Consider the following 7,970-nt stretch of genomic DNA (forward strand, 5'->3'; position numbering starts at 1 on the left):
AAAACTTTTTTGTTAAAAACTAAGACACAAACATACACATTAACCTAGGCCTGCACAGGATCAGGATCATCAATATCACTGCTTCCCACCATCACATCTTGCCCCACTGGAAAATCTTCTGAGATGACATACATGGAGCCGTCATCTCCTACGATAACAATGCCTTCCTCTAGAATACCACCTGAAGGAACCTGCCTGAGATTGCTTTACAGTTAACTTGCTTTTTAATAAGTAGAAGAACTATACTCTAAAATAATGATAACAAATATAGTATAGTAACCACATAAACCAGTAACATAGTCATTTATTATCATTATCAAGTATTATGTACTGTACATAATTGTATGTGCTATACTTTTATGCAACTGGAAGCACAGCCAGTTTGTTAACACCAGCATTATCGCAAACAGAAGTAATGCATAGGGCTATGACATTATGATGGCAAGATCACAGGTGACAGGAATTTTTCAGCTCCATTATAATCTTATATGGAACCACCATCATATAGGCAGTACATTCTCGACCAAAACATCACTATGTGGTGCATGATTGTATATTTTTATGCTACATTTTAAATTTAAAATGTAAAATGCCAAATATTATTAATAATGATATGACTACTGAAAGTGTTCTTTTCTTTTTTAGTTATTTTTGTCCTTCAATTATATCCCACCAAGGATTTACAGATTGTTGCATTTTTTAAGTCATTCAAAATAATTCCTTTCTGTATCACAAGCTTAATTAACAGGTTGATTTGTGGGTTTTTTTTTTTTAATTTTAGCTTTTATTGATTCTTTTACAAAATGACAATTTATTTATTTATTTATTATTTTGAGACGGAGATTTGCTCTTGTCACCTAGGCTGGAGTGCAATGGCACGATCTTGGCTCACTGCAACTTTCACCTCCTGGATTCAAGCATTTACACAAAGGACTACAGGCACCTGCCACCATGCCCGGCCAAGTTTTGTATTTTTGATAGAGACGGGGTTTCATCATGCTGGTCAGGCTGATCTCGAACTCTTGACCTCAGGTGATCCAGCTGCCTCAGCCTCCCAGAGTGCTGGGAATACAGGCATGAGCCACTGCGCCTGGCTTGACTTTCAATTTATAACTAAGTAAAATATTTCCATGGCTTGAAGTTGAATCCACAAAACATGGTATATTCAGAGAAATCTAGGTTCCATCCTGTTTTCTCAGCCTTTTTTCCCTTTGCCTTCTCTGTAATTTTAAAACATTTTTTATTTATCCTTCCATGATTTTTTATGAGCAAACATGTATATATTCATATCCCTCACCTTTTAAAAATAAATGATAACATACACATATTTTTCTCTACTCAACTTTTTTCACTTAACAATATATACCAGCAATTACTCTCTGTAACATATAGAAAACAGTCCTAACACTTTGTTATAGCTTCAGAGTATTCCATTGTGTTACTTCATCTAGACCTCTAGGAACGGACAGTTGCGTTGTTTCTAGTCTTTGACAAAGCCAAGGTTTTTGAGAATGGAATAATGACCAGTAGTGTTTAATGAGTCTGAGCCATGCAATAGAATAAAGACAGAAATGTATTGATTGGATTTGGCAATACAAAGGTCAATGAAAATTTAACCAGGGAAAAAGTGTTATGTACACAACCTTCCCAGCAGTATGAAGTGGCCCTGCCTTAGCAAGAATAGTTTCAATGGCATGGAGCAGACAGAGGTTGGATTCTAGTGGCTTATGGGATGAATGTGACTTATGAAAATGAAGACAGTAGGGGCATGAACTACTCTTTCCAGAAGTGTGAATGAGAAGAGAAAAAGAAAATGGATAAAACTAGATTAATATTTAGGAACAAGAGGGGTTTTATTTTTGTGGCTCTGTTTTGTATATTTATTGTGTGCATGTATGTATATTTTTAGGATGTTTATTGTTTGGGGGAAGGGGCCAATGGAGAGAAAGAGTTGAGACTACAGAAAAAGAAATGTTGTTGCTGGTGAAGAAGAAATTTAGCAATTCTTCTTTTTTTTTTTTTTTTAGAGACGGAGTTTCGCTCTTGTTACCCAGGCTGGAGTGCAATGGCGCCATCTCGGCTCACCGCAACCTCCGCCTCCTGGGTTCAGGCAATTCTCCTGCCTCAGCCTCCTGAGTAGCTGGGATTGCAGGCACACGCCACCATGCCCTAATGTTTTGTATTTTTAGTAGAGACGGGGTTTCACCATGTTGACCAGGATGGTCTCGATCTCTTGACCTCGTGATCCACCCGCCTCGGCCTCCCAAAGTGCTGAGATTACAGGCTTGAGCCACCGCGCCCGGCCAATTCTTCATTTTTTAAAGAGAAGACTCCTGAGGTTATTGAGAGTATGTTGAAAAATGTAAAGGTGTCCACCCCTTGCCCTGTTTTATTGGCCTCATATCTTAGATTTCACATCTTATCTTGTGTTCTAGTGTTCATTGTTTGTCTCCCCAATTAAAATTGTTTGTTTGTATCCCCAATTAAAATATCATTGCCAACTTAAAGTGAAAGCTTCTTGCTCACTGCAGTCATCCAGTGCCTAGAACTGTGCCCAGCATGCAGTAGGTACTCATTAAATATTAGCCAACTGAGTTAATGTTGTTCTTTCACTGTTACCAGGACTTTAATAGTAAAAACGTTTCCATGTTTTCACTATTATTTTATCTCCTGTGATTTTACACAAAGCATTCCAACTTAGCCATGGTTTTTGGGGACTATATAATCCATTTGAAATAGATTTGAGCTTAAGCACCTTAAAAACAAAGCACCTTAAAAACAAAACACAAACTTGGGTGGGCACGGTGGCTCACCTACATTTGAATCCCAGAACCCAGCACTCTGGGAAGCCAAGGCTGGAGGATCACTTGAGGCCAGGAGTTCAAGACCAGTCTGGGAAACATAGGAAGATCCTATCTCCAAAAAAAAAAAAAAAAAAAAAAAGCTAGGTGTGATGGCATACACCTGTAGTCCTAGAACTACTAGGAAGGCTGCGATGGGAGGATGGCTTGAGCTCAGAAGTTCGAGCCTGTAGTGAGCTGTGATTGCACCACTGCCCTCCAGCCTGGGAGACAGAGTGAGACCTCAAAGCAAACAAACAAACAAAAACAACTTCAGGGAGTCTTATTTAGGCAAAATGGATCCTCCCTTGGTTAGCTGGGGAAAAACGTGATCATCTTTTCTCAAATGGAAAAGCACAATATTAATCCGTCTTTTGAAAGAGCAGGTAACTTAGGGTATAAACTGATACACAGTGGAAGACTCTTTCTAGAAACTAGAAGAAGGGCATTTTCTTGTGAGACAGTGACCTTTTGTGATTCACAGTTATTGCAAATACATTGCAGCCTGTGGCTGTTCCACTATGGTAGTATCTGAGACTTTTTAATTTAGAGGTAAAATATTAGCAAGCAAATTTGTCCACAGATCTAAGGCCAAATCTTCCAGTCCACTTGTAAAGGGGCCAGGGAGTGGAGAGCAGCAGCATTAGGAAGATGCTCCCAGTTTCTTACCCAGAAAAATGGGGAAAGTGGCCCCGGAGGGGAGGTGAGTTTGCCGTCGTTTGAATAAATATCGTCGACCCAAAGAGTTTTGCAGAGAGCGATTTATTAGACAGAGAGAGAGAGAGAGCTCGCGCAGGCGAGACAGACATAGCTCTCACGCAGCCGTGGGAGGGGATTCAGAGGAGGAATCCATCTGTATAGTGAGAGAGCAGTGGGATTTTAACCCTTGAGTTATCCCCTCCCCATTCATGTTCTCGTCCAATGAGAGGAGTTCTTTCAAACTTCCTCTGGAGTGATTGATCTTTGACTCTGATACCGGATTGCCTACTTTTGATTTACAGGGCCCCCCTCCTCCCAGAGCTTTCAGCAGGGTTTTTGGACAGAGGAGCCCACCTAGATTTCTCTACCTAGCACCTAGCCTATGGGCAGGAAACCCAGACAAAGAACTTTACCTTCTGCATAGAGCCGGGAAACTCCTGCCTTTGAAACCCCAACCCTCGCGGACTTGGGAAGAGTCCCTAACACTTTTTAGACAATAAAGATCATATTTAGATTTTTATCTCTCTGACTTCTGATTTTTTTGTTTTCTTTTTTTTGGTGGGGGGGCAGGGTCTGCCACCTAGGCTGGAGTACCCTGATGCAATCATGGCTCACTGTGGCCTTAAACTCCTGGGCTGAAGTGATCCTCCCACCTTAGCCTCCCAAAGTGCTGGAATTACAGGCACAAGCCATTGTGCTGGGCCTGATTTTGGTCCTTATTTGGCTTCATACTTAGGAGAGCAAGCAGGTGTCATTTATTGACCATCTTCTGAAAACCCTCAATAGACAGTGTTCAAATATGTATAATTCACCTGCATAGCCAAGCCTTTCAGACTGATGATTATGGATTATCTTTTCAAAAATTCTTCATCATAACTACTAGAGTTGGATAACATTAAAGGAAGTCATACAAGGCAAGATTTTTCAAAGAAACATTTAAGGTACATGTTGCAACTCTAACTGACATATACCTTTGTTTTCCGTGCTTCTTTTTCTATATTCTAAATACTGTCTTGGAGGCAAAACCCCTTAAGTAGGTTCATGCTCACAAATTTTTGAGGCTTTCTTCTTAATTTCCAGCTCAGCTTCTAAAATCTTTCTTCTTATTGCTTCCTTTCAAGACAAAAGGAAAGCATTTTTTGTGTTGTCAATGCTGTGCTTTTAAGTACCTGTTTACATTCTAAAGAAAAGGGGAAAAGACCTATTTTAGGAAGTTTCCTCCTTGAGGATGAAGACTCATTGACTCTTCCATATAACCAGGAGGAGATAACATTCCACTTTACTCTTTTTTCAGGATTAAATTTTGAAAGAAAAAATGATTGTAAGGTATTTTTTTCTACCTCAGTAAAATCATACCTTAGAAAAGTTAGTGGTCTTAGCAATAGCTTGATATCAGTTGCTTCAAATATAAAATTAAGAAGCTATTTCTGAATATAGCTGAATCTTTCCAGATCAGAATATTTTAAAATAAAACCTTTTAAATGTCTAGAACAGAAATTCACAATATTTTATAGCACCCCTAACTTACTACCAAGAAACAACTTATACATTCTCTGCAGAAAGAATTAAACTCAATAGAATAAAGAGAAAAGGATTATTAAAACGCTAAGTTTTTCCAAAAGATTACTTACCTATGTGTTAATAAGTCTCAATCAGTAAAGTCAGAAATGAGCGGCGAATGTAGTAAGACAAAAAAAAAAAAAAAAAAAAAAGCCTCAGTAGCAGGGACTCCCAGTTACCTGACCAATATTCAGTGTTGTGCTGGTAAAAGTTTAACAACTGCCTCTCCTCAAAAGGGGGCAGGGCCTTAATTTTTGGTGTTTGACTGTTTTTGCAATGTAAATACTCCCACCATAGACAGTTTCAGGCTACCAATGTGTTTAATGACAAACCTGCAAAAAATCTGAAAATGTCAACATCAGCTCCCAGAACCAGTACAAGTCATTTGGAGCACACCATTGTATTCATCTTTTACCTTCTTTCTCACTTTGTCATTTGTCATAAGCAAATTAAAAACAATTTGCTTAGATTAAAAATCAAAAATGATATTTCCTAGCCATCCTTGCAAACAGAAGAAGCCACATGAGAGTTCTCACCAAGGATGTGTAGGCAGATGTTGTAGCAGTGATGACAGCCTATCACCCATGGTGGCAATAGGTGATATCTTCCTTAAAGGGGCTTCAGGCTTGGTCCACCCCTCTTGCTCTTGTCTGTTTGTTTTTCCTGTTCAGAATAAAGATATAACTGGAGCTGCAGTGGCCATTTTATAATCAACAATGAGGGAGAGGCAAAGGGAATCACAGAGACCTTGATCTAACCTAACACCTTTGAGTCGATTACTTAGAGTTTTTAAAATTCACGTGACAAACATTCAAACCCTGGTTTGTGCCAGATATGGTCCTGAGCTACCCTACTGAACTGTTCCTGGAATTCCTTTTTCTGGTCTTCTTTCTACAAGAGATGAAGTAAAAATCCCATCTTGCTTAAGCCACTGTTATTTAGATTTTGTACTAAATGTAACCAAAGCCAATCTTTCAACATGAAAAACCTTGCCAATGGATGAAGGCCTAGTGAAAAGAAATTTTGAAAGCAAAACTGATAAAGGATTTTTTGTGGAAATCATGTGGTCATTAAAACTTTTAAAAACTGACTAATCCACTAATTGAGTCTACCTAAAATATGTCACTTAAGTACAACACTATGAATGCTCAGTGAAAAGAATATTGGCTACATTTACTGAACACGTATATATGCCAGATACCTCATTAAGTACTTTAGAGACATTAGCATATTGCCCTGTGACCTTGAGAAGTCACTTAAAATGTTGGTGTTTCAAGTGTCCTCATCTATAAAATGGAAATAACATAGTATCTATCTCATAGGATTGATCTGAAGAATAAAGGAGTTAATAACATATATGTAAGGTGCTCAAAACAATGGCTGGCAAATAGTAAACGTAAGTGTTAGCAATTATTATTACAATTATTATTATTCCTCACAAACCCTATTCAGTCAACATTGATACTATCCACAGATGAGGGTGGTGGCATCTACCTTGTTCGGAGATTTGAGACTGAAAGAGAATGATGCCTCTCAGGTGTTTAGCATTGTGACAGGTAAATGCTCTGTCAACTCTGGCCATTATAAGTTTGATATGTAACAGCACTTGAAAAAGGCTCTCATTCCAATTTTATTTCAGTAGTTTTTGGGGAACAGGTGGTTTTTGTCACATGGATAAGTTCTTTAGCGGTGATTTCTGAGATTTTGGGGCACCCATTACCTGAGCAGTGTACACTGTACCCCATGTGTAATCTTTTACCCCTCACCCCTGCCTCCGCCTTTCCCCACAAGTCCCCAAAGTCCACTGTATTGTTCTTATGCTTTTGCATCCTCATAGCTTAGCTCCCACTTATAAGTGAGAGCATACCACAATTGGTTTTCCATTCCTAAGTTAGTTCACTTAGAATAATGCTCTCCAACTCCATCCAGGTTGCTGTGAATGCTGTTATTTTGTTCCTTTTTAATGGCTGAGTAGTATACCATGGTATACATGTGGCATCATGTCCTGAAGGTGTGCAGAGCAGCAGGGCCCTGGATCTGGCCCACAAAACCATTTTTCCCTCCTAGGTCTCCAGGCCTGTAATTAGATGGGCTGCTGCAAAGGTCTCTTACATGCCCTGGAGACATCACCCCTATTGTCTTGGCTATTAACATTTGGCTTGTCTTTAATTATGCAAATTTCTGCAGCCAGCTTGAATTTGTCCCCAAAAAATGGCTCTTTTTGTTTTCAACTACATAGTCAGGCTGCAAATTTTCCAAACTTTTATGCTCTGTTTCCCTCTTAAACATAAGTTCCGATTTCGGACCATCTGTTTGTGAACACATATGACTGTATGCTGTGAGGAACAGCCAGACCACGTCTTGAATGCTTTGCTGCTTAAAAATTTCTTCTGCCAGGCTGGGTGCAGTGGCTCACGCCTGTAATCTCAGCACTTTGGGAGGCCGAGGTGGGTGGATCACGAGGTCAAGAGATTGAGACCATCCTGGCCAACATGGTGACACCCTGTCTCTACTAAAAATACAAAAAAAATTAGCTGTGCGTGGTGGCACATGCCTGTAGTCCCAGCTACTGGGGAGGCTGAGGCAGGAGAATTGCTTGAACTTGGGAGGTGGAGGTTGCAGTGAGCCGAGGTTGTGCCACTGCACTCCAGCCTGGCGCCTGGTGACAGAGTGAGACTCTGTCTCAAAAAAAAAAAATTTCTTCTGCCAAATACCCTAAACCATCTCTTTCAAGTTCAAAGTTCCAAGATCAAGTCCAAAGATCTCGACAGCAAGGGCATAATGCCACCAGTTTCTTAGCTAAAGAATATCAAGAGTGAATTCTGATTCCCAATAAGTTTCTCATTTCTATCTGAGATCACCTCAGCCTGG

Source organism: Cebus imitator, unplaced genomic scaffold (genome assembly GCF_001604975.1).
Source record: "Cebus imitator isolate Cc_AM_T3 unplaced genomic scaffold, Cebus_imitator-1.0 Scaffold4, whole genome shotgun sequence".
Lineage (NCBI taxonomy): Eukaryota > Metazoa > Chordata > Mammalia > Primates > Cebidae > Cebus > Cebus imitator.